The following is a 27243-nucleotide window of genomic DNA, read 5'->3' as shown; positions in this document are numbered from 1 at the left end:
GGCAGCAGCAGCCAATTCATGGCACCGTGGGAGGCTCTGCTTCACAGGAGGGCAGGAAAAAGAGTGGGAGAGCGATAGTGATAGGGGATTCGATTGTAAGGGGAATAGATAGGCATTTCTGCTGTCGCAACCGAGACTCCAGGATGGTATGTTGCTTCCCTGGTGCAAGGGTCAAGGATGTCTCGGAGCGGGTGCAGGACATTCTGAAAAGGGAGGGTGAACAGCCAGTTGTCGTGGTGCACATAGGTACGAACGATATAGGTAAAAAACGGGATGAGATCCTACGAGATGAATTGAGGGAGCTTGGAGCTAAATTAAAAAGTAGGACCTCAGGAGTAGTAATCTCAGGATTGCTACAAGTGCCACGTGCTAGTCAGAGTAGGAATAGCAGGATAACTCAGATGAATACGTGGCTTGAGGAGTGGTGCAAAAGGGAGGGATTCAAATTCCTGGGACATTGGAAACGGTTCTGGGGGAGGTGGGACCAGTACTAACTGGACGCTCTGCGCCTGGGCAGGACTGGAATCAATGTCCTCGCGGGAGTGTTTGCTAGTGCTGTTGGGGAGGGGTTAAACTAACATGGCAGGGGGATGGGAACCTATGCAGGGAGACAGAGGGAAATAAAATGGAGGCAGAAGCAAAAGATAGAAAGAAGAATAGTAAAAGTGGAGGGCAGAGAAACCCAAGGCAAAAACCAAAAAGTGCCACATTACAGCACAATTCTAAAGGGGCAAAGTGTGTTAAAAAGACAAGCCTGAAGGCTCTGTGCCTCAATGCGAGGAGTATTCGTAATAAGCTGGACGAATTAACTGCGCAGACAGCAGTTAACAGATATGATGTAATTGGCATCACGGAGACATGGCTCCAGGATGACCAAGGCTGGGAACTCAACATCCAGGGGTATTCAACATTTAGGAAGGATAGGCAGAGAGGAAAAGGAGGCGGGGTGATGTTGCTGGTTAAAGAGGAAATTAATGCAATGGTAAGGAGGGACATTAGCCTGGATAATGTGGAATCGGTATGGGTGGAGCTGCAGAATACCAAAGAGCAGAAAACGCTAGTGGGAGTTGTGTACAGACCATCAAACAGTAGTAGTGAGGTTGGGGACAGCATCAAACAAGAAATAAGGGATGTGTGCAATAAAGGTACAGCAGTTATCATGGGCGACTTTAATCTACATATTGATTGGGCTAACCAAACTGGTAGTAATGCGGTGGAGGAGGATTTCCTGGAGTGTATTAGGGATGGTTTTCTCAACCAATATGTCGAGGAAGCAACAAGCGAGCTGGCCATCCTAGACTGGGTGATGTGTAATGAGAAGGGACTAATTAGCAATCTTGTTGTGTGAGGTCCCTTGGGGAAGAGTGACCATAATATGGTAGAGTTTTTTATTAAGATGGAGAGTGACACAGTTAATTCGGAAACTAGGGTCCTGAACTTAAGGAAAGATAACTTCGATGGTATGAGGCGTGAATCGGCTAGAATAGACTGGCAAAGGATACTTAAAGGGTTGACGGTGGATAAGCAATGGCAGACATTTAAAGATCACAGGGATGAACTTCAGCAATTGTACATCCCTGTCTGGAGTAAAAATAAAACGAGGAAGGTGGCTCAACCGTGGCTAACAAGAGAAATTAAGGATAATGTTAAAACCAATGAAGAGGCTTATAAATTGGCTAGAAAAAGTAACAAACCTGAGGACTGGGAGAAATTTAGAATTCAACAGAGGAGGACGAAGGGTTTAATTAAGAGGGGGGAAATAGAGTACGAGAGGAAGCTTGCAGGGAACATAAAAACTGACTGCAAAAGCTTCTATAAATATGTGAAGAGAAAAAGATTAGTGAAGACAAATGTAGGTCTCTTGCAATCGGATTCAGGTGAATTTATAATGGGGAACAAAGAAATGGCAGACCAATTGAACAAATACTTCGGTTCTGTCTTCACAAAGGAAGACACGAACAACCTTCTGAATGTACTCGGGCACAGTGGATCTAGTGAGAAGGAGGAACTGAGGGATATCCTTATTAGGCGGGAAATTGTGTTAGGGAAATTGATGTGGTTGAAGGCTGATAAATCCCCGGGGCCTGATAGTCTGCATCCCGGAGTACTTAAGGAAGTGGCCCTAGAAATAGTGGATGCATTGGTGATCATTTTTCAACAGTCTATCGACTCTGGATCAGTTCCTATGGACTGGAGGGTAGCTAATGTAACACCACTTTTTAAAAAAGGAGGGAGAGAGAAAATGGGGAATTATAGACCGGTTAGCCTGACATCAGTCGTGGGTAAATGTTGGAATCAATCATTAAGGATGAAATAGTAGCACATTTGGAAAGCAGTGACAGGATCAGTCCATGTCAGCTTGTATTTATGAAAGGGAAATCATGCTTGATGAATCTTCTGGAATTTTTTTGAGGATGTAACTAGCAGAGTGGACAAGGGAGAACCAGTGGATGTGGTGTATTTGGACTTTCAAAAGACTTTGACAAGGTGCCGCACAAGAGATTGGTGTGCAAAGTCAAAGCGCATGGTACTGGGGGTAATGTACTGATGTGGATAGAGAACTGGTTGGCAGACAGGAAGCAGAGAGTCGGGATAAACAGGTCCTCTTCAGAATGGCAGGCAGTGACTAGTGGAGTGCCGCAGGGCTCAGTGCTGGGACCCAAGCTCTTTACAATATACATTAACGATTTGGATGAAGGAATTGAGTGTAATATCTCCAAGTTTGCAGATGACACTAAACTGGGTGGCGGTGTGAGCTTTGAGGGGGACGTTAAGAGGCTGCAGGGTGACTTGGACAGGTTAGGTGAGTGGGCAAATGCATGGCGGATGCAGTATAATATGGATAAATGTGAGGTTATCCATTTTTGGGGCAAAAACACAAAGGCAGAATATTATCTGAATGGCGGCAGATTAGGAAAAGGGGTGGTGCAACGAGACCTAGGTGTCATAGTTCATCAGACATTGAAGGTTGACATGCAGGTACAACAGATGGTGAAGAAGGCAATGGTATGTTGGCCTTCATAGCTAGGGGATTTGAGTATAGGAGCAGGGAGGTCTTACTGCAGTTGTACAGGGCCTTAGTGAGGCCTCACCTGGAATATTGTGTTCAGTTTTCGTCTCCTAATCTGAGGAAGGACTTTCTTGCTATTGAGGGAGTGTAGCGAAGGTTCACCAGCCTAATTCCAGGGATGGCTGGACTGACATATGAGGAGAGACCGGATCAACTGGGCCTTTATTCACTGGAGTTCATAAGGATGAGAGGTGATCTCATAGAAATGCATAAGATTCTGACAGGACTGGACAGGTTAGATGCGGGAAGAATGTTCCCAATGTTGGGGAGGTCCAGAACCAGGGGACATTGTCTTAGGATAAGGGGTAGGGCATTTAAGACTGAGATGAAGAGTAACTTCTTCACTCAGAGAGTTGTTAACCTGTGGAATTCCCTGCCGCAGAGAGTTGTTGATGCCAGTTCATTGGATGTATTCAAGAGGGAGTTAGATATGGCTCTTATGGCTAAGAGGATCAAGGGGAATGGATAGAAAGCAGGAAAGCTGTACTGAGGGAATGATCAGCCATGATCTTATTGAATGGCGGTGCAGGCTCGAAGGGCCGAATGGCCTACTCCTGCACCTATTTTCTATGTTTCTAAGTTTCTATGACACCACGCACTGATGACAGTTGAGCATAGAGGCCGACAATAACATTGGCCTGGTGCTCAATGGCCACTGCAGGGTCACCCATAGCCTGTGCCACCATGTCTGGGATCCCATGGTCACTGTTTGCATCCAGCATATGTTGTATCTACCAAGGATGGGCTTGGTGGGCTTCTGAGAGCCATGAACAACAATTGAAGCGGACTCCTCCATCCTCACAGCTAGTGCATCAAGACTCTGTGACAACCTTGCGAGTGCACCCAGATGATCGCTGTGCAACTGCTAGGATTGTCTTGCGACAACCTCTCGGTCAGGCTCATCATCAGAGTAATGCTGGTCATCACTCAGGTGAATACACACCCTCTGAAGAGCTGGTTCTGGGCTTTCCCTCCCCTGTGGCATTGCTGGCGGCGACTTGGTCCTGGAGCAGGTCGTTCCACTTTTTGGTACATTGCATAGCAGTCCTTGGCACCGTGTTATTCACAGACACTTGCTCTGCTATTTCCCTCCATAGCCTTCGATACATTTGGGATTGAGTTCTCCTCCCAGCCTCTGTCCTCAGCACCTGCCAGAGTCTCTCCAGGGCTTCAAGGAGTGCATCCACTGTGGCGTCCGAGAACCGATGGGCACGCTGACGAGCTGCTGCTGAAAGGTCTGCCATGCTCACCATCTGAGTGAGTGCGTACGAAGCGCATATACCCACGAGGCATTGAGGCATCCAATCAACGCCTCAATTCAATCCAGGTGGTACCACTATGGCTGTGGCGCAGCTCCAAATACTGCCTAACTCCCGAATGTTCAACCGATGCTTAATGGCACAATTAGCGCAGCATAGCGCCTCCGGGTAAGTGTGCAACGCCATGATTTTATGCTACTGTCAATTCTTTAGGCATCAACACTGAATTTCACATTTGGGGATGGTGCCTGAAGCAAGGCATTAAAAATTCCTCTCATGCCATGACACCTATTCAAAAATGGCAGTACCGAATTTTGACCCCTTTGTGTTTTCCTCACAGCTTATTGTCCCACCTAGCTTTGTATCAGCAGCAAACTTGCATACATTGTACTCAGTCCCTTCATCTAGGTCACTAATATAGATTGTAAATAGCTGAGGCCCCAGCACTGCACCTTGCGGCACCCCACTAGTTACAGCCTGTCAACCTGAAAAAGACCTGTTTATCGCTACTCTCTGTTTTCTGTCCATTAACCAATGCTCTATCCATGCTACTATATTACCCCCAACCCCATGAGCCGTTATCTTTTGTAATAACCTTCAATGTAGCACCTTATTGAATGCCTTTTGGGAATCCAAATATATTACATCCACTGGTTCCCCTTTATCTACCCTGCTAGTTACATTCTCAAAAAACCTAATAAATTTGGCAAACATGATTGCCTTTTCATAAAACCATGTTGACTCTGCCTAATCATATTATGATTTTCTAAGTGCCCTGGTACCACTTCCTTAACAATGGATTCCAGCATTTTCTCGACGACTGGTGTCAGGCTAATTGGCCTGTGGTTCCCTGTTTTCTCTCTCCCTCCTTTCTTGAACAGTGGTGTTACATTTACTACCTTCCAATCCTCATAACATTATCTTCCTATCCCTGTGTGACAACTGTGGCTCAGTTGGATCATTCTCACCTCTGAGTCAGAAGGTTGTGGGTGCATAGTACCACTCCAGAGACTTGACCACAAAAATGTAGGCTGAAACTCCAATGCAGTACTGAGGGAGTGCTGCATTGTCAGAGGTGCCATCTTTCAGATGAGGCAATGAACTGAGGGCCCGTCTGCTCTCTCTGGTGGATGTAAAAGATCCTATGGCAATATATTAAAAAAAGCAGGGGAGTTATCTCTCAATCAACACCACAATAAAAGTTATCTGGTCATGATCACATTGCTGTTTGTGGGAGCTTATTGTGCGCAAATTGGCTGCAGGGTTTCCTACATTACAACAGTGACTGCATTGGCTGTAACGGGCTTTGGGACATCCTGAGGTTTTGAAAGGCGCTATATAAATGCAAGTCTTTCTTTTCTTTTCCTGGCACCATCCTATGAATCTAAACTCTATACTCTCTATGGTTTTAATGAGCTAAATCAACTTAAAAGAAAGTAATTTTATTATAATGATACTGACCCTAGAGTAAACTGCAATAATCTTTTCATAAACTTGCAATAATAACATCACAACTGTTAATTGTCCTTAATGAATGATATCATATATTGATGAAGTGGACTGCATGACAGATTCTGTCCATACTGATAAACAACACTGGCACAAAAAAATAGATCAAATAAAAATATCTTATAAAATTAACCGTATTGAATGATACAAATGACAGATAAACGAGACTGACCTCTTTGGGTTTTGATGATGGTTATAAACTATGTAAACTGTTCTTGCAACTCATTACATCATCAAAATTGGCAAGTTATACCCTGGAATTATTGGTACTAGCTTTTTTTATACCAGTTTTATTAAACTGAATTTAAAATAATCTGATATGGTGTGCTTTGAACTTGTGTCTCCAGATCATTAGTTCAAGCCTCTGGATTACTTACTAGTCCAGCAATTGAGCTAAAAACAGCCGTTTATGCCATTCTCTAGAGTTTCCACCAATCTTTTACACTTGTTACTGTGGGTCAGCAGGGGAACCGTACAGAAATTCTTCCCCATTGTCACAGCATGGTGGATAGTCGACAACAAAGGACAGGGGAAAGGAAGATCCTTAGAGGCCAAAAGTACACTTGAGTACACTGTTCGTGCATCTACCTGACAATCTGGAAGATTGTCCAGGTATGTCCTATTCATCGAGAATGGTAACAAAGTGGTTATGGCACTGGATTAGTAATCCAGAGGCCTGGACTAATGATCTGGAGACATGAGCTCAAAGCCCACCATGTCAGCTTATTTTAAATTCAGAAAAATAATACTGGAATTTAAAAAAGCTATATATGGTGATCATGTAACTATTGGATTGTCGTAAAAAAACACTTGGTTCACTAATGTCCTTTCGGGAAGAAAGTCTGCATTCCTTACCCAGTCTAACTTATGTGTGACTCCAAAGTCAGAACAATGTGGTTGACCCTTAACTACTCTCTGAAATGGCCTAGTATGCCACTCACAAGAACAAAAGGATTAGAAGCAGGAGCAGGTATAGGCCATATGGCTCCTCGAACCTGCTCCACCATTCAATGAGATCATGGCTGATTTTCGACCTCAACACCACTTTCCTGCCTGATCCTGATATCCCCTGATTTCCCTAGAGTTCAAAAATCTATCTATCTCAGCCTTCAATATGCTCAACAACTCAGCATCCACAAACCTTTGGAGCAGAGAATTCCAAAGATTCACAAACCATTGAGTGAAAAAATTCCTCTTCATCTCAGTCTTAAATTGCCAACCCCTTATCCTTGGACAGAGTCTCCTAGTTCTAGTATCACCAGCCAGGGGAAATAACCTCTCAGCATCTATCCTGTCAATCCTCCTCAGAATCTTATATGTTTCAGTTAGAGCCTGGATTCTGAGACACTACATTGAGCCGAGAGGGCACATTGAGGTCAGATCATAGCATGTTGAAGTTTGAAATTAAAGATACTCAGCCTCACTATCCGGGTCAGGTCGTTCCACTTTTTTCTGCATTGCATAGTTGTCCTTGGCACCATGTCACTCGCAGACACTTGCTCTGCTGTTTGCCTCAATAGCCTTCGATAAGTTTGAGATTGGGTTCGCCTCACAGCCTCTGTCCTCAGCACCTGCCGACGCCTCTCCAGGGCAACAAGGAGTACATCCAGTGCGATGTCCGAGAACCGATGGGCACGCTAATGAGCTGCTGCTACAAGGTAGGTCTGCCATGCTCACCGTCTGAGTGAGTGCGTAGGAAGCTAATATACCCACGAGGCATTGCAGCGTCCAATCAACGCCTCAATTCAATCCAGGTGGTGGCACTATGTCTGTGGTGCAGCTCCAAATGCTGCCTAACTCCCAGATGTTGAGCCCATGCTTATCGGCCCACTAAGCGCAGCATAGCGCCTCCAGGTAAGTGTGCAATGCTATGATTTTATGCTGCTGTCAATTCTTTCGGCGTCAACACTGAATTTCCCATTTGGGGACTGCGCCTGAAGCGAGGCATTAAAAGTTTCTCTTATGCGGTGACACCGCCTAAAAAATGGCGGTACTGAATTTCGACCCCATTGACTTTGCTCCATCCCTGCAGATGCCAATACATTGTGACCAGATGATATTATTTTGATTTATGAAGCTGACAAGCAACTGAAAAATCTCCTCAGCTGTTGTTCTGATAGCTAGTGACTGGCAAAACAAAATGTCCTCCTGTATTACACATTTAGAAATGTACCTCACGCACATCAGAAGGTGAACTAAGCCTTCCATGTCTGTGGATTTGTCCAGCTGTACAACAAAGTACTGCCTGCTATTGACATGGTTCACTAATTGAGTTAGGACATCATTAGCCATGTCATTAATTTGACGTTACACTTTGTTGTTCTGAAAATGACACTAACTGAATTAATTTTGGGTCTTTCTCTCCAAGCATAGTGCTTACCATGTCTTCAGCTGCAAGTAGTATTAGTTTCTCGGTTATGGTGTGAGGTTTTTTGACTTTGCAACTCTGTAACTCACTCAGTATGAGGCTTCAAGGGCCTTAATATTGTCATCAGCGGCAGCAGAGCGCAAAACTGTCTTGTTCGCCATAGCTGCGTCTGCATCTGCTTAAAATATTTTGGTGGATTGTTCGTGTGTTCATGTTTTGTATCCAAGTGTTTGCGTAGAAGAGGTGGTTTTAGACTATTATTTGGAGGACTTCATCACGTAACACATACTAAAGTTGAGGGTATTCACCAGCTCCAGTCCAACTAAATCCCATTTCGATGTACTTTTCATTATATTTACATACAAACGGAGTTCCCATTTTTATCAATGAGAATACTACATAGTGCTTGGTGGTGCAGGCCCACATGAATCTTTCAGGTTTAGGCAGAGAAAAACAAGGTAACTCTCCAGTAGGAGGCAATTAGCAGCTAGTTAAAACCAGTTCTGTAAACCACTGACCAGTACTGAGTCATCTAACCTAGATACAGTTTAAAAAGAGGCAGCTCGTGCAGAGCACGGAGTGCAACAGCATAGAGTGGCATTTGTGAGTTTGGTAAGTGGGTGAGTTTGGGCAAGTGGTGGTGTCAGGTACTGCTTTGTCTTGTTTTTCCTCCCAGTGCTGACATTAGAGCAGCTGATAAGGAGTGCGAGAGTAGGAGACGGAGGCCCAGAGACCAGCCCAACCAGTTGCAGACAAAGATAGAGGGTTGCGAACTGGTAAGTGGTTGGATGTTCGACTGGTAAGTATAACTCTCTTTTAGACTGAATTTTAGATTAGTTTAATTGGCAGCGAACTACTAAGTAGCTGTTTGGTGTTTAAGTAAATTTTAGTAAGTAAATTAATTGAAGCGTTAAGTCATGGCAGGAGAGCTCGGACCCATGTCATGCTCCTCCTGTGCTATGTGGGCAGTCAGAGACGCTGCCAGTGTCCCTGATTACTATAGGTGCGGGAAGTGTGTCCAGTTGCAGCTCCTGACAGACCGCATGATGGCACTGGAGCTGCGGATGGACTCACTCTGGAGCATGCGCAATGCTGAGAATGTTGTGAATAGCACATTTAGTGAGTTGGTCACACCGCAGGTAAGGGTTAGGACAGATAATGAATGGGTGACCAAGAGACAAGGCAAGAGCAGGAAGGTAATGCAGGAGTCCCCTGCGGACATCTCCCTCCAAAACAGATATACCGTTTTGGATACTGTTGGGGGAGATGACTTACCAAGGGAAGGCAACAGCAGCCAGGTTCATGGCACGATGGGTGGCTCTGCTACACAGAAGGGTGGGAAAAAGAGTGGGAGAGCTATAGTGATAGGGGACTCTATTGTAAGGGGAATAGAAATGAGTTTCTGCGGCCGCAACCGAGACTCCAGGATGGTATGTTGCCTCCCTGGTGCAAGGGTCAAGGATGTCTCAGAGCGGCTGCAGAACATTCTGGAGAGGGAGGGTGAACAGCCAGTTGTTGTGGTACATGTAGGTACCAACGATATAGGTAGGAAGTGGGAAGAGGTCCTACAAAATGAATTTAGGGAGCTAGGAGTTAAATTAAAAAGTAGGACCTCAAAGGTAGTAATCTCTGGATTGTTACCAGTGCACATGCTAATCAGAGTAGAGGGAGCAGGATAGTTACAATAAATACGTGGTTTGCGCAATGGTGCAAGAGGGAGGGATTCAAATTCCTGGGACATTGGAACCAGTTCTGGGGGAAGTGGGACCTGTACAAAAGGGACGGTCTGCACTTGGGCAGGACTGGAACTGATGTCCTGGGGGTAACATTTGCTAATGCAGTTCGGGAGTGTTTAAATTAATATGGCAGGGGGATGGGAACCTATGCAGCGAGATAGGGCGAAGTAATATGGAGTCAGAAACAGATGGTAGAAAGGTAAAAAGCAATAGTTGAAGGTCGAATAAACAAAGGCAAGAAACAAAAAGGGCCGCACTACATCATCATTCTAAAAAGACAAAGGGTATTAAAAAAACAAGCCTGAAGGCTTTGTTTCTTAATGCAAGGAGTATCCGTAATAAAGTGGATGAATTAACTGTGCAAATAGATGTTAACAGATATGATGTGATTGGGATTACAGAGACATGGCTCCAGGATGATCAGGGCTGGGAACTCAACGTCCATGGGTATTCAACATTCAGGAAGGATAGAATAAAAGGAAAAGGAGGTGGGGTAGCATTGCTGGTTAAAGAGGAGATTAATGCAATAGTTGGGAAGGGCAATAGTTTGGATGATGTGGAATCTATATGGGTCGAGCTGCAGAACACCAAAGGGCAAAAAACGTTAGTGGGAGTTATGTACAGACCTCCAAACAGTAGTAGTGATGTTGGGGAGGGCATCAAACAGGAAATTAGAGGTTCATGCAATAAAGGTGCAGCAGTTATCATGGGTGACTTTAATGTGCATATAGATTGGGCTAACCAAACTGGAAGCAATACGGTGGAGGAGGATTTCCTGGAGTGCATAAGGGATGGTTTTCTAGACCAATATGTCGAGGAACCATCTTAGACTGGGTGTTGTATAACGAGAGAGGATTAATTAGCAATCTCATTGTGCGAGGCCCTTGGGAAAGAGTGACCATAATATGGTGGAATTCTAATTCAGAGACCATGGTCCAGAACTTAAAGAAGGGTAACTTTGAAGGTATGAGGCGTGAATTGGCTAGGATAGATTGGCGAATGATACTTAAGGGGTTGACAGTGGATGGGCAATGGCAGACATTTAGAGACCGCATGGATGAATTACAACAATTGTACATCCCTGTCTGGCGTAAAAATAAAAAAGGGAAGGTGGCTCAACAGTGGCTATCAAGGGAAATCAGGGATATTATTAAAGCCAAGAAAGTGGCATACAAATTGTCCAGAAGTAGCAGTGAACCTGGGGACTGGGAGAAATTTAGAACTCAGCAGAGGAGGACAAAGGGTTTGATTAGGGCAGAGAAAATAGAGTACGACAGGAAGCTTGCAGGGAACATTAAGACGGACTGCAAAAGTTTCTATAGATATGTAAAGAGAAAAAGGTTAGCAAAGACAAACGTAGGTCCTCTGCAGTCAGAATCAGGGGAAGTCTGAACAGGGAACAAAGAAATGGCAGACCAATTGAACAAGTACTTTGGTTCGGTATTCACTAAGGAGGACACAAACAACCTTCCGGATATAAAATGGGTCAGAGGGTCTGGTAAGAAGGAGGAACTGAGGGAAATCCTTGTTAGTCGGGAAATTGTGTTGGGGAAATTGATGGGATTGAAGGCCAATAAATCCCCAGGGCTGATGGACTTCATCCCAGAGTACTTAAGGACGTGGCCTTGGAAATAGCGGATGCATTGATAGTCATTTTCCAACATTCCATTGACTCTGGATCAGTTCCTATGGAGTGGAGGGTAGCCAATGTAACCCCACTTTTTAAAAAAGGAGGGAGAGAGAAAACAGGGAATTATAGACTGGTCAGCCTGACATCGGTAGTGGGTAAAATGATGGACTCAATTATTAAGGATGTCATAGCAGCGCATTTGGAAAGAGGTGACATGATAGGTCCAAGTCAGCATGGATTTGTGAAAGGGAAATCATGTTTGACAAATCTTCTGGAATTTTTTGAGGATGTTTCCAGTAAAGTGGACAAGGGAGAACCAGTTGAAGAGGTGTATTTGGACTTTCAGAAGGCTTTCGACAAGGTCCCACACAAGAGATTAATGTGCAAAGTTAAAGCACATGGGATTGGGGGTAGTGTGCTGATGTGGATTGAGAACTGGTAGTCAGACAGGAAGCAAAGAGTAGGAGTAAATGGGTACTTTTCAGAATGGTAGGCAGTGACTAGTGGGGTACCGCAAGGTTCTGTGCTGGGGCCCCAGCTGTTTACATTGTACATTGATGATTTAGACGAGGGGATTAAATGTAGTATCTCCAAACTTGCGGATGACACTAAGTTGGGTGGCAGTGTGAGCTGCGAGGAGGATGCTATGAGGCTGCAGAGTGATTTGGATAGGTTCGGTGAGTGGGCAATTGCATGACAGATGAAGTATAATGTGGATAAATGTGAGGTTATCCACTTTGGTGGTAAAAACAGAGAGACAGACTATTATCTGAATGGTGACAGATTAGGAAAAGGGGAGGTGCAACGAGACCTGGGTGTCATGGTACATCAGTCATTGAAGGTTGGCATGCAGGTACAGCAGGCGGTTAAGAAAGCAAATGGCATGTTGGCCTTCATAGCGAGGGGATTTGAGTACAGGGGCAGGGAGGTGTTGCTACAGTTGTACAGGGCCTTGGTGAGGCCACACCTGGAGTATTGTGTGCAGTTTTGGTCTCCTAACTTGAGGAAGGACATTCTTGCTATTGAGGGAGTGCAGCGAAGGTTCACCAGACTGATTCTGGGATGGCGGGACTGACCTATCAAGAAAGATTGGATCAACTGGGCTTATATTCACTGGAGTTCAGAAGAATGAGAGGGGATCTCATAGAAACATTTAAAATTCTGATGGGTTTAGACAGGTTAGATGCAGGAAGAATGTTCGCTATGTTGGGGAAGTCCAGAACCAGGGGTCACAGTCTAAGGATAAGGGGTAAGCCATTTAGGACCGAGATGAGGAGAAACTTCTTCAGCCAGAGAGTGTGGAATTCTCTACCACAGAAAGTTGTTGAGGCCAATTCACTAAATATATTCAAAAAGGCGTTAGATGTAGTCCTCACTACTAGGGGGATCAAGGGGTATGGCGAGAAAGCAGGAATGGGGTACTGAAGTTGCATGTTCAGCCATGAACTCATTGAATGGCGGTGCAGGCTTGAAGGGCCGAATGACCTACTTCTGCACCTATTTTCAAAAACAAAAGCACGTAAGTACGTACCTGAAAAACATCTTCCCAAAAGCTGCGCAGCGAATCTAGGCTTCCGACTGGGATCCAACTTTCCTCCGGCACCACCAGGTACTTTCTGATCGAGGTTTATAAAAAGATGGAGGGAATAGATTGTGCTCCAGTTGACAGTTTGTTCCAATTCCACAGGTTAGGGAGGACCAGAGGTCACAATTTTAAGTTGTGTAAGGCTAGATCTAGGTTAGATGTCAGGAGGTGGTCCTTTTTCCAGAGAATAGTGGACTTCTGGAGCAGGCTGCCATCTTGTGCAGTGGATGATGATTCACTGAATTCCTTCAAGTGTGAGCTGGTCCTATTTATGGCTGGGGCAGAGGTCATCTCTTACAAAAGATAGGTACTGCAAAGAGTTATCAGTGTCAGAGTGACCTCCGGGATTAGTTTTGATCACCTCGGGGTGTCAAGAGGAACTTCCCAAATTTTTGCCCTCAAATTGGCTTGGGTTTTTATCTGTTTTTTTGCCTCTTCCAGGAGATCAGGTGATCACATAGCACAAAAGCAAAATACTGCGGATACTGGAATCTGGAATAAAAACAGAAAATGCTGGAAATCTCAGCAGGTCGGGCAGCATCTGTGGAGAGGAAGCAGAGTTAACATGATCACATAGGACAGGCTCGAGGTGCTGAATGGTCGATTCCTGTTCCTATGTTTTCATGTTCCCATGTTCCCACTTTCCCATATCGCAGACCTTTGTGCATTTCTGCATAAGGGAGGTCTCTGTGGGTCTATACGCTCTGAGGAATGATTACATATCATTCATATTGCCAGAGACGACCAGAGGCAGGGAGCTCTGGGATTCAACAGTATTGTGGGATTCCCCATTGTCCAGGGATCTATTGACTAAACACATGTGGCCAAGCGAATCCCTCATTTCAACTTGGAGGTGTTCAAGAACAGGAAGGAACTCCATTCCCTCAATGTGAAGCTCATGTGTGATGCCGGCAGTGCATCGTGCAGGTGAATTCCTGCTATCAGGGCGCTCCCATGAATCATTTATAATGAGACAGTCATCCATCCCACAGATCAGTGCAATGTAACTGGTGACTCGGTGACAAGGGATTCCTTCTGATGCCATTGCTCATGACTCCCCTGAGAAAACCCCAGACACCAGCTGAGCACTTGTACAATGAGAGCCGCTCAGACACCAGGAATAAATATTGAGCAGACCACTGGGATACTGAAGCAGGGGCCGAGGAAGTGTCCAGATTTCCGGTGATTTGCTGCATGCTCCACAATTTGGTGATCATGAGAGACTAGTCATTATTACCGGCAATTGTGTCAGAGGATCAAGCTGAGGAAGAGGAGGAGGAGGAGGAGAAGGACCAAGAGGACAAAGAGGAAGAGGAGGTAGAGAAGGGATACCGGGGGAACACAGGTAGATGGGCCGCCAGGTAGAGGAGCCCAGAGCCACCAGGGCAGCTGCCTGAGCTTCGATTGCAGCAGTTTGCCATTCTGTGCAAGCTGCAATGACTGCAGTGGAAGCTGTGACCTCAGGCATCAGACGCTGCATGATGTCGGGCTCCACAGGTCGCTGGCTCGAATTGACCAGCCTCTCCACACTGGAGAGTATGGTTCCAGGCTCTGTGTCAAGCCACGGACCAAGGTGAAGGCAGACTCCTCATTGGTGCCTCCTAGCAGCACTTGGCTTGTGGCACCCATCAACTTTCTTCTGAAGCTTGGTCCGGTGAGGTCTGATTCCTCTACAGCAGAGCTAGTATGTGACCTAGCCCCACCTCCCCCCGGAAGTGTGGCACCTGTGATGTCCCTTCCACCTGGCATGGCTACTGCCCGCTAGTGCCCGGTGCATCCCACTATGACGATCGCTCTTCGAAGGTAACCTCTAAGTTACGCAAAGTGATGGTCTCTGAGTTGGTGCCAGCGACAGTGGTAGCCATTGACACAGTGCATTCTTCCTCACTCTCCTCCTACTCCTACTCCTCCTTCTCCTCCTTCCTTTGGTAGGGGGGGATGGGGTGAAGTGGCTGTTGCTCATCTTGAACTTATTCTGAGGGGGTCAAGGTGGATCATGCTCTTGGGAGCCTGCAATGATAAAGCTGGAAAGGTTAGGATGCAGCTATAGGAGCATGTGTGTGCTGAGACAATATGAAACTTCGAGTAAGGATAGCTTTAGGTGATTAGGGATCAGGATTAGTTGTGCATCTGTAAGGAAGCTGGAGTAGCTACATACCTCTAGGCATTGTGCCCAATGCTCTGCCTCTGGCCATGGCATCTGCCCCTCTCCTCCCCGATCACAGCCAGCACTGCCTCCTCAAGGGGAATGACGTCATGCAGTGGCGGTTGTCCTCCCCCGGTCAGGTCCTGCTGTTGCCTGTTATGTGCTATTTTGTCCTGGAAGAGAAAGAGAGTGAATTGTGAATGATGTATTGACAGGTGTATTTGTGTGTGTGTAATGCCTCACATGGATGAAGAGCTATGAGATGTGAGTAGTGGCTGTGAAGGATGCAATAGTGTGGGGTGTGTGAATGTCAGTGTTTAGTTAGATGATGGATGAAGTGTGTGGAGCTTGTGATTCTGGTGGTAGTGCAGTTATTAAGAAGTGTGTGTGTGAGATGGAATCTTACTTTGCCCACTCATGTCAAGTCATTACATTTCTTGTAGCTCTGGAGCCATGTCCTGGGACCAGGGCTCCTGACTGTCATAGAAACATAAAAACATAGAAAATAGGTGCAGGAGTAGGCCATTCAGCCCTTCTAGCCTGCACCGCCATTCAATGAGTTCATGGCTGAACATGCAACTTCAGTACCCCATTCCTGCTTTCTCGCCATACCCCTTGATCCCCCGAGTAGTAAGGACTTCATCTAACTCCCTTTTGGATATATTTAGTGAATTGGCCTCAACTACTTTCTGTGGTAGAGAATTCCACAGGTTCACCACTCTCTGGCTGAAGAAGTTTCTCCTCATCTCGGTCCTAAATGGCTTACCCCTTATCCTTAGACTGTAACCCCTGGTTCTGGACTTCCCCAACATTGGGAACATTCTTCCTGCATCTAACCTGTCTAAACCCATCAGAATTTTAAACGTTTCTATGAGATCCCCTCTCATTCTTCTGAACTCCAGTGAATACAAGCCCAGTTGATCCAGTCTTTCTTGATAGGTCAGTCCCACCATCCCGGGAATCAGTCTGGTGAATCTTCGCTGCACTCCCTCAATAGCAAGAATGTCCTTCCTCAAGTTAGGAGACCAAAACTGTACACAATACTCCAGGTGTGGCCTCACCAAGGCCCTGTACAACTGTAGCAACACCTCCCTGCCCCTGTACTCAAATCCTCTCGCTATGAAGGCCAACATGCCATTTGCTTTCTTAACCGCCTGCTGTACCTGCATGCCAACCTTCAATGACTGATGTACCATGACACCCAGGTCTCGTTGCACCTCCCCTTTTCCTAATCTGTCACCATTCAGATAATAGTCTGTCTCTCTGTTTTTACCACCAAAGTGGATAACCTCACATTTATCCACATTATACTTCATCTGCCATGCATTTGCCCATTCACCTAACCTATCCAAATCACTCTGCAGCCTCATAGCATCCTCCTCGCAGCTCACAATGCCACCCAACTTAGTGTCATCTGCAAATTTGGAGAGACTACATTTAATCCCCTCATCTAAATCATTAATGTACAATGTAAACAGCTGGGGCCCCAGCACAGAACCTTGCGGTACCCCACGAGTCACTGCCTGCCATTCTGAAAAGTACCCATTTACTCCTACTCTTTGCTTCCTGTCTGACTACCAGTTCTCAATCCACGTCAGCACACTACCCCCAATCCCATGTTCTTTAACTTTACACATTAATCTCTTGTGTGGGACCTTGTCGAAAGCCTTCTGAAAGTCCAAATATACCAGATCAACTGGTTCTCCCTTGTCCACTTTACTGGAAACATCCTCAAAAAATTCCAGAAGGTTTGTCAAGCATGATTTCCCTTTCACAAATCCATGTTGACTTGGACCTATCATGTCACCATTTTCCAAATGCACTGCTATGACATCCTTAATAATTGATTCCACCATTTTACCCACTACTAAGGTCAGGCTGACCGGTCTATAATTCCCTGTTTTCTCTCTCCCTCCTTTTTTAAAAAGTGGGGTTACATTGGCTACCCTCCACTCGATAGGAACTGATCCAGAGTCAATAGAATGTTGGAAAATGACTGTCAATGCATCTGCTATTTCCAAGGTCACCTCCTTAAGTACTCTGGGATGCAGTCCATCAGGCCCTGGGGATTTATCGGCCTTCAATCCCATCAATTTCCCCAACACAATTTCCCGACTAATAAAGATTTCCCTCAGTTCCTCCTCCTTACTAGACCCTCTGACCCCTTTTATATCCGGAAGGTTGTTTGTGTCCTCCTTAGTGAATACCGAACCAAAGTACTTGTTCAATTGGTCTGCCATTTCTTTGTTCCCCGTTATGACTTCCCCTGATTCTGACTGCAGGGGACCTACGTTTGTCTTTACTAACCTTTTTCTCTTTACATACCTATAGAAACTTTTGCAATCCGTCTTAATGTTCCCTGCAAGCTTCTTCTCGTACTCCATTTTCCCTGCCCTAATCAAACCCTTTGTCCTCCTCTGCTGAGTTCTAAATTTCTCACAGTCCCCGGGTTCGCTGCTATTTCTGGCCAATTTGTATGCCACTTCCTTGGCTTTAATACTATCCCTGATTTCCCTTGATAGCCACGGTTGAGCCACCTTCCCTTTTTTATTTTTATGCCAGACAGGAATCTACAATTGTTGTAGTTCATCCATGCGGTCTCTAAATGTCTGCCATTGCCCATCCACAGTCAACCGCTTAAGTATCATTCGCCAATCTATCCTAGCCAATTCACGCCTCATACCTTCAAAGTTACCCTTCTTTAAGTTCTGGACCATGGTCTCTGAATTAACTGTTTCATTCTCCATCCTAATGCAGAATTCCACCATATAATGGTCACTCTTCCCCAAGGGGCCTCGCACAATGAGATTGATAATTAATCCTCTCTCATTACACAACACCCAGTCTAAGATGGCCTCTCCCCTAGTTGGTTCCTCGACATATTGGTCTAGAAAACCATCCCTTATGCACTCCAGGAAATCCTCCTCCAACGTATTGCTTCCAGTTTGGCTCGTCCAATCTATGTGCATATTAAAGTCACCCATTATAACTGCTGCACCTTTATTGCATGCACCCCTAATTTCCTGTTTGATACCCTCCCCAACATCACTACTACTGTTTGGAGGTCTGTACACAACTCCCACTAACGTTTTTTGCCCTTTGGTGTTCTGCAGCTCTACCCATATAGCTCTACCCATCTCCTGGGCGATCTCCTCCCACATGCACCAGCTGCCTCTGTGGCCTCCTTCCCCACTGCGGGTAGGAGACATCCCTCCGCCTCTCTACTTCCTCCACCAGCATTTCCAGTGCCGCATCGAAGAACCAGGGCGCTCTCTCTCTAGGTCCTTGAGACACCCTTCCATGTTGGCTTCTCTCCCAGGCAGCACGCTCCACACCTTCAGTGGAAATGGGTGAGTGCATATACAGCTCCAAGAAAATTGCATCTCATCAGCGTTTGAGTGCTAAACCTGCAGATGTTGGTTTCAACGCCTTCAGACACATTTAAATCATGATTATCTTCAATTAACCCACAAAATGCCTGCTAAATCCAGACTTTCAAGCAAGTGTTTCTTCTTTGCACAGCCCCCACTTATCACATGTTTTCACCATTTGGCCAAAATAACCCCCAAAGATTTTCTGAAAAGCACCCTCTCTATCGTCAGTGAGCTCCAAAACCTGGCATCTATGTGTATGGGAGTTTTTTGCATGACTGCACTTATGATACAGGACTATTAAAGCCATTGCGGACCACAAAAATTTGCAAGCATAATGGCTTGAATTTTTACTTTAGAGCGGGTGCATGCGGGGCGTGTCGCCATCCCGAAGTTTTCAACAGTGCGTTCTCACTACGCATTTAACTGAATGACATCAGTCGAAACAGTCATGCAGGTTTCCCAGCCAATTAAATGGAGCGATGACATCACCGATGACTCACTTTCAGCTCAGGTATTTAAAGGAGCCTTGCACACATCACATTTGAAGGATGTTGGAGGAGGTGCACAGGTGTTTGGGAGATGTGACTATTGCTATATTTCGAAGAGATTTGTGTGGGTGCAAGTAAGAATGGAGTCAGAGTGACAGGTGGCTGTGCCCAGGTTCTCAGATGCCACACTGGAAGTCCTGGTTGAGGGAGTCACAGAACGCAGGGAGGTCCTATTCCCTGCCAGCAGCAGGAAAAGAGCAGCCAGACAAACCAAGAGGGCAGGCTGGAGATCGCACAAGAAGTGAGCAGCAGGGGCATTGTCAGCTGCTCCTGGATCCAGTGCCAGAAGAGATTTAATAATCACATGAGGTCAGAAAGGGTGAGTACAAAATAACACTCCACTACATCTTGATGTGCTTGTCACCCCAACCCCATCACTCCAACTTCCCAAGCCTACTCCTGCACATCACTCCTCACACCAACCTACCCATCCCTCACTATCTATGCACCTACTCATATCCCTATCTGACGATCCACCATTGACACTCACCCTCAGCCTAATGCAATCCTACAAAGCAACACCACAGAAGGAGGTAATTTGGCAATGTCATGCCACTGCCTCATAGTCACCTTCTACAGATGTAGCTCATTCATCCCTTTGACTCATTCCATCACTCTCACTCAATGTTCTCTTCTTTCCCTCCTTGCAGGAGAAGAGAGCACTGACATGAGAGAAAGTGAGAGAACCAGAGGTGGCCCACCAATATACAAATTTGGTGCCAGCAAAGGAGGCTCTCAAAATAAGTGGAGTGACAGAGCTGCTGGCAGTGGGAGATGGAGAGAGAGGGACCTCCCGGCAACCTGGTGACAGAATTAAATATCCCACATGCATACAGCAGTCACTCATGGTGACTGATGTCAGCAGCCAGTGAAATATCATCTTGTGCATAATGTTAACATTACACATTCTTATAATAAGAGGTCAAATTCATGTCTTAACTCTCCCACAGGCCCATCAAATGCCCCCCCCCCACCTACCATCCAGTCAGAGGAGGACGATGACTCCTCAGAGGAAGCTCCATTCTCTGAGGGTGCAGCGTCACCAGACCCATGTGCACCCAGCACCAGCACAGATACCCGCACTTTGGTGGGTACAGTGAGACATAGAGTAGTTTTGTCAACTGATGTCTCACAGATCACAAGTGAGCAAGAGCCCATGGTGGAGATAGGGACAACTGTGGCAAGTACTCTCTGGAGGGCACAGGATGCTCCAAGCTCTGCTCAGCTGGACGCAGATGCTGGTACACACATGCATGATGATCTTTTTATGGTTGCTGACAAGCTGCTCATTGAGGGAGTGGAAGCCCTTGCAGTTCACAAACACTCCTGGCTGATGTGGAGGTGCCTTGATGGCCACATTTGTGCAATAGATGATGCCCTGCACCTGTAGGACACCAGCCGCAGCCGAGCACCCGCTCAGTAACACTGGCTTCATCAGTGGCAAAGTTTATGTAAGTGGCTAACCTGTGAAACATGGCATCGGTCATCTGGGTGATGCATTTGTGGGTGGCCGACTGTGAGATCCTGCAAATGTCTGCTGCAGATCCCCAGAAGGAGCCTGAGGCAAAGAAGTTGAGAGTGGTGGTGACTTTGACAGCCACTGGTAAGGCCTGTCCACCAAGTCATCTGGGAGCAAATCTTCTTCCAGCAAGCTACAAATGTCTGTGATGACCTCCTGAAGCACTGCTGCTCAGTAATAACCTGGAAGCTCATTCTCTGCCTGTATACCCTGTGTTGAGGGTATCGTCTCCAACGCGGTGCATCCCTGTGCTGACCCCCTCTCTCCTGTGGAGCATCAGATCGGTAAGGAGAAGGCTGCTGGTGTTGTTGTTGCTGCTGCTGGTGTAGCTGGTGTTGTTGGTGCTGGGACTCATCTTGGTCCGGATCTGAGGTCGATGGTGAGACAGAAGAAGCGGCAGGCATGCTAATCTGATATAGATCAGTCAAGTAAATATGCTATTCATAACACATCTCAATGAAGATTCCATTAAAATCACAGTCAACTTGATTTGTCTGCTATGGTTTCTACGAAATAGACTGCTCTATAAAACACAGGGCCGCGCAACTTGGCACCTTAGCGCTGGCTGTTATGGCCGGTTTCATCAAAAACTGTCAGCTGCTGCACTTCCGCCCACTATCAGCACGGGCTTTGGCGGCCGCCATTTTGGGCAAGTCAGCAGCACGGCCGTTGCCTGCCCTCGTAAGAAAAATGGTAATGAGGCAAAGCGTGACATTGCACTCTGATTGACGTCATGATCGCGGGCGGCGAGCGCAGGCAACGGCAGCGCTGTTGACCTTCCCAAAGTGGCAGCAGCCACATTCCATGCCAGAAGCGAGCAGAAACAAGGCAGTTGCTATTTTTTCAGCAAAACCAGACTTAACGGCTGCTACTAAACTTCCCAATTTTGTGGCCCTAATATTCATAACGGAAGAGAGTTGGCAGAAGTGGGTACTTTTCCTGTACATACTGTAACTGTGCTTCAGCTCCAGAACAATGTTTCTAAATTTAATATGTTCTTTAATCTTATATTAAATAAGATGGTACTGAGTAGTTTTTTTGAATATTGCTTTAAATTTTCTTTTCTAGTCAAATTGCTCAAATGCAATTTTGGCAATTTACATTTTTCCCTAATATTTTCTGCAGTATTCCTTCTTTTATTCACCTGCTGTTATCCAAGGAATACTACATTTATTTATTAATGATTTTTTTACGGCAGATCTAGGTTAGACAGGAACAGCCAATGATTATTTAAATGCTGCTGCATGTCAGGATCTGGATGTAAGTTTGCACTCCAGTCAGTGTCATTTGGGGTTCTCCCAATCTCGCATTGTAAAACTTGGCTGAACATTGGTGGGCTTCCAGAGAAATTATGTAAACAGCTGAAAACGGCAGAATTTTTGGTGCGAGATTGGGATGACCTCCATGGAAATTCAGGGCGTTATTTAGTTTGCAATTTCCTCCCATATCACCTGAAGCTGCTTGCTCAAGCTGGAATACAGTTCCATGATTATAGTCAATGCCTGCAAGCTATTTGACTATAGGGACCCTTAGACTCCAGGTATTGAATCTGGAATCTTCCTGGTGCATATGACTCAGTGCTATATTAGGCAGTGCATTTATGCACTCAGCCATTGGGAATGTATGTTATTCTTATTTTCAACAATTTTATTGAAGCAAATGTGGTCAGTAAGGTGATGATATCAATATACAGTCAATTGCACCACTACACACACCTCTGTCTGCAAAGCATTCGGATGAAATCATAGTCTGCAATATTAATATACATTTGCTTAAAATGTTTTCCTACAATTTGTTCACCTGACATTTTGCTTTCCCAACATATTTTTATGAGAATAAACTAACAAGAAATATAAAAACAGATTGCAAGAGCTTTTATACATGTATAAAAAGGAAGAGATTAGCGAAAGTAAACGTGGGTCCCTTAGAGGCAGTTGCAGGAGAAATTATAATGAGTAATAAGAAAATGGCAGAGATGGTCAAAAAATATTTTGTTTCTGTCTTCACAGCAGAAGACACAAAGAAAGTTAACATGCAGGTACAGCAATCAATTAGGAAGGCAAATGTTATGTTAGCCTTTATTGCAAGGAGGTTTCAGTATAAGAGTAAGGAAGTCTTGCTGCAATTATATAGGGCTTTGGTCAGATGACACGTGGAGTACTGTGTACAGTTTTGATGTCCTTACCTAAGGACTTCTCTATCTCTATTTCTGGGGATAGGTTATCGACCAATATCCACTATAGGCACACTGACTCTCACAGCTACCTTGACTACACTTCCCTCCACCCCGATTCTTGTAAGAACTCTATACCATTCTCCCAGTTTCTCAGTCTCCATCACATCTGTTCTGATGATGTCACCCGCCATACCAATGTTCCCAATATGTCTTCCTTTATCCTCAATTGTGGATTCCCCTTCACCGTGGTTAACAGCGCTTTCAACTTTGACTATGTCCATTCCATTTCCCACACTTCTGCCCTCACACTTCACCTCCCTCCCAGAACCACAATAGGGTTCCAATTGTTCTCACCTTCCACCCCACTGGCTCCATCTTCGACGGATCCTCCTCCTCAACTTCTGCAACGTCCAGTTTGATGCCACCACTAAACCATCTTCCTCCCCTCCTCTTTCAGCATTCCAAAGGGACCATTCCCTCGGCGGTACCCTGGCCCACTCTTCAATCACCCCCAATACTCCCTCCCTCTCCTTCCCACGGCACCTTTCTGTGCAAGACAGGAGCTGCAACATCTGCCCTTTTACCTCCTTCCTTCCCACCATCCAGGGCCCCAAACACTCCTTTCAGGTGAAACAGCAATTTACTTGTATTTCTTTCAATTTAGTATACTGTATTCGCCACTCACGATGTCTTCTCCTCTACAGTGGGAAGAACAAGTGCAGATTGGGTGACCGCTTTGTGGAACACCTCCATTCAGTCTGCAAACGTGACCCCGAGCTTCTGCTCGCCTGTCACTGTAAATCTTCGGACCACTCCCACTCTGACCTCGCTGTCCTCGACCTCCTACAATGCTCCAATGAAGCTCATGTAAGCTCGAGGAACAGCACTTCATCTTACCATTCGGCACTTTACAAACTTCCAGACTCAACACTGAGTTCAACAATTTCAGATCATAACCTCTACCCCATTTTTTTGGACGGCAGCTGTTGGTAATGATCCTGTTATTCCCATTTACATCTCCACTAAATCTATCTTTTGATTCTTTACTTGTCTCATTACCATCTCCTTTTGCTTTGCAGCATCATCCCTTTTGTCTCTCTAATCCCTCCTGCCTTCCATCCTATTATAGACCTTCCCTTTTGTTCTTTCCTCCCATCCCCTCTTTTCCTGCCTCTGCACTTGCTTAAAACCTGTTACATCTCTAACTTCTTCCAGTTCTGATGAAAGGTCATCAAACTGAAACATTAACTTTGTTTTTCTCTCCACAGGTGTTGCCTCACCTGCTGAGTATTTCCAGAATTTTCAGTTTTTATATTCTCTGGAGTTTAGAAAAATGTGAGGTGATCTAAATCAAAGGTATAGCATTCTTAGAGGGCTTGACAGGGTAGATGCTGAGAGGTTGTTTCCCCTGTCTCATCATCATCATAGGCAGTCCCTCGGAATCGAGGAAGACTTGTTTCCACTGTAAAAATGGGTTTTTAGGTGACTGTACAGTCCAATACAAGAATTGCAGTCTCTGTCACAGGTGGGACAGACAATCGTTGAGGGAAAGGGTAGGTGGGACTGGTTTGCCGCACACTCTTTCCGCTGCCTGTGCTTGGTTTCTGCATGCTCTTGGTGATGAGACTTGAGGTGCTCAGCGCCCTCCCGGATACACTTAGTATAGAACTAGGGGAGCATTGTCTCAGAATAAAGGGTCGGCCATTTCGGACTGAGGTGAGGAGAAGTTTCTTCACTCAGAGGGTTGTGAATCTTTGGAATTCGCTGCCCCAGAGGGCTGTGGATGCTGAGTCAATGATTATATTCAAGACTGAGATCGATAGATTTTTGGGCACTAAGGGAATCAAGGGATATGGGGATAGGGCAAGAAAGTGAAGTTGATGTAAAAGTTCAGCCATGATCTTATTGAATGGCAAAGCAGACTCAAGGGGTCATCTGGCCTACTCATGCTCTTAATTCTTATATTCTCTTATGATCTTGGGCCAAAGGGTGGACAAAAGAACTTCACACAAACTCATGAAGCAGTCCTATGTTAATATTGCACTGTGCAATTTCATTCCACTCATAATTTGTCTCAGATAGACATTGGGGGTAAATTTCCTCAGGATTTCTCCCGCTCTGCTGTTGTGACTTTGGCGGAAGTTTTCACAGGGCAGCAGAGCAAGGGAAGCCTTCAGGAAATTCATCCCATTGTTGCTGCATTGACGAGTTTTGGTACAACAGACAAAATTTCCACTAAAACTACCATGTTGGTCATAACACTAAGGGCTAGATTTTCCACTTTTTTTGCATGCATAACATCCAATTAACATCCATTTTACCACTGAAATGATGTATTAAGCCCAGATATCGCCCATTTGGCCACAAAATGGAAACGGACGCGCATTTTTTGGACACTTATCACCGAGCGTTACTTTCCCCATGAGCTGAATTCTGGGAAAAAATAATACCGCCCGCCCACTTTTTTTGGGCGGAATCATCAAAATGGGCGAAATCAACACCCATAATATCGCCCAGCGTTAGTTTCCACGCGTAATTAACGCCTAGATTCAATAATACCGACCGCCCACTTTATTTTGTCATAAAGACCACATTTGCCAAAACTAATGCCCAGCGTCACTTTCACCATCTCGCACACATCTCACCCACAACATCGCTCGCCCAAAAAACCGCCCGGAAAAAGTGAAACTAACCGGAACTACTCACAGCGGTATGGACACCATGTTCTAAATCACATGTCGCATCATTTAAAAGGCTGCTCTGCTTCAACCTCGGGAGAGTTCGGATGTACTCTGGAGGTCTTTGGAGATGATGTGAACATCTGAACAAACATCTTTATCATACTGTGAACAATTGGAATTTAATAGGTGTTTTCGTCGGGACATTCATTCTTTGTGACCAATTGGTGGAAAACAGAGAGCTATTGCAATGGGCCTGTCCTTTCTCACACTCTCTTGATGACCAATTACATGCTGCAGACTCGAGATGGCAGAAGGTACACTCCACAGCATCATGTGCCCAATGTAAGTCATGCCAGACTGATGATGAGGACCAGACGTTACACCCCCCGCAAGTACAGGGAGCAGTCTAACCTCAACTTGCCCGACACCCACTGCCTTTGGAGACTGCGTTTCCACAAAGAGGTCATCACTGAGGTATGCCAGCTCATAAGGGGAGATCTGCAGCCTGCCAGCACCATCAGTACTGCACTGTCCATCGAGGTCAAAGTCACCGCGACACTGTCGTTCCACGCCTCGGGTTCTTTTCAGGCCTCAGCCACACATTGCTGCATTAGACAGGTCACTGAAGCCCTGTACGCACGCAAGGATGGACTTCATCAGCTTCCCTGTGACCAGGGAGGCTCAGACTGAGAGGGCTTTAGGATTCTACCGAATAGCAAACTTCCCCAAAGTGCAGGGAGCAATAGACTGTATGCATATCTCAATGTGGGCACCTTTTCAGGATGCAGAGGTTTTCAGGAACCGCAACATCTTGCTTCTGGCTTGGAGCACGTTCCCAACTCAGGACCATCCTCTCCGGTTTCCGTCCAAGCATGAATGTGCAACTCGTTGTCGACCACCAGCAAATTATACTGGCTGTGAATGCTAAATTTCCGAGCAGCATCTATGATGTTCACATCCTGCGTGAGAGCACTGTATCTGACTTGTTTAACAATCAGCCACAAGGTCAGTGCTGGATGCTTGGTGACAAAGGATATGGCCTCGCCACCTGGCTGATGACACCCGCTGCATGACACCCACACCGAAGCCGAGAGGCGATACAATGAGAGCCACAGAGCCACTCGCAATATCGTGGAGAAAACCATTGGAGTGTTTAAGCAGCGCTTTTGATGTCTGAACCACTCAGGGGGCAAGCTCCAATATCACCCTGAGCAGGTAACTCAATTTGTGGTGGTGTGCTCCATGCTGCACAACTTGGCTATCAGGAGGGGACAAGAATTGCCAGAAGAGTCTGACAGTCCATCTCACCAGAGAGAGGAAGAGGAGGACGAGGAGGTGGACGCTGACATCGGCCCAGACAATCAGGCTGATGCTGAAGCCATGCCTCTGCCCCCCTTTAGACCGCATGAAAGGGCCCGTGGTGGCACGATAGCTGCAAGACTCTTAGGTCAGGAACTCATAAATGAGCGCTTTGCCTGAAAGAATGTTGGTGGTATTTACAAGACTGACACACTGCTGGGTGTGCAGGTCTTACATCAATGGTGGGTATTATGTATTGTCCATGTACATTAAATGTATAGTTACAAAGGTGCGCCACAAGTGGCACTGTGGTGGGAGACCCGAAAGTACCTGCGAGACAGAG

This window comes from Pristiophorus japonicus, chromosome 1 (genome assembly GCF_044704955.1).
Source record: "Pristiophorus japonicus isolate sPriJap1 chromosome 1, sPriJap1.hap1, whole genome shotgun sequence".
In the NCBI taxonomy this organism is placed as follows: Eukaryota; Metazoa; Chordata; class Chondrichthyes; family Pristiophoridae; genus Pristiophorus; species Pristiophorus japonicus.
Note: the sequence above shows the minus strand (reverse complement) of the source record.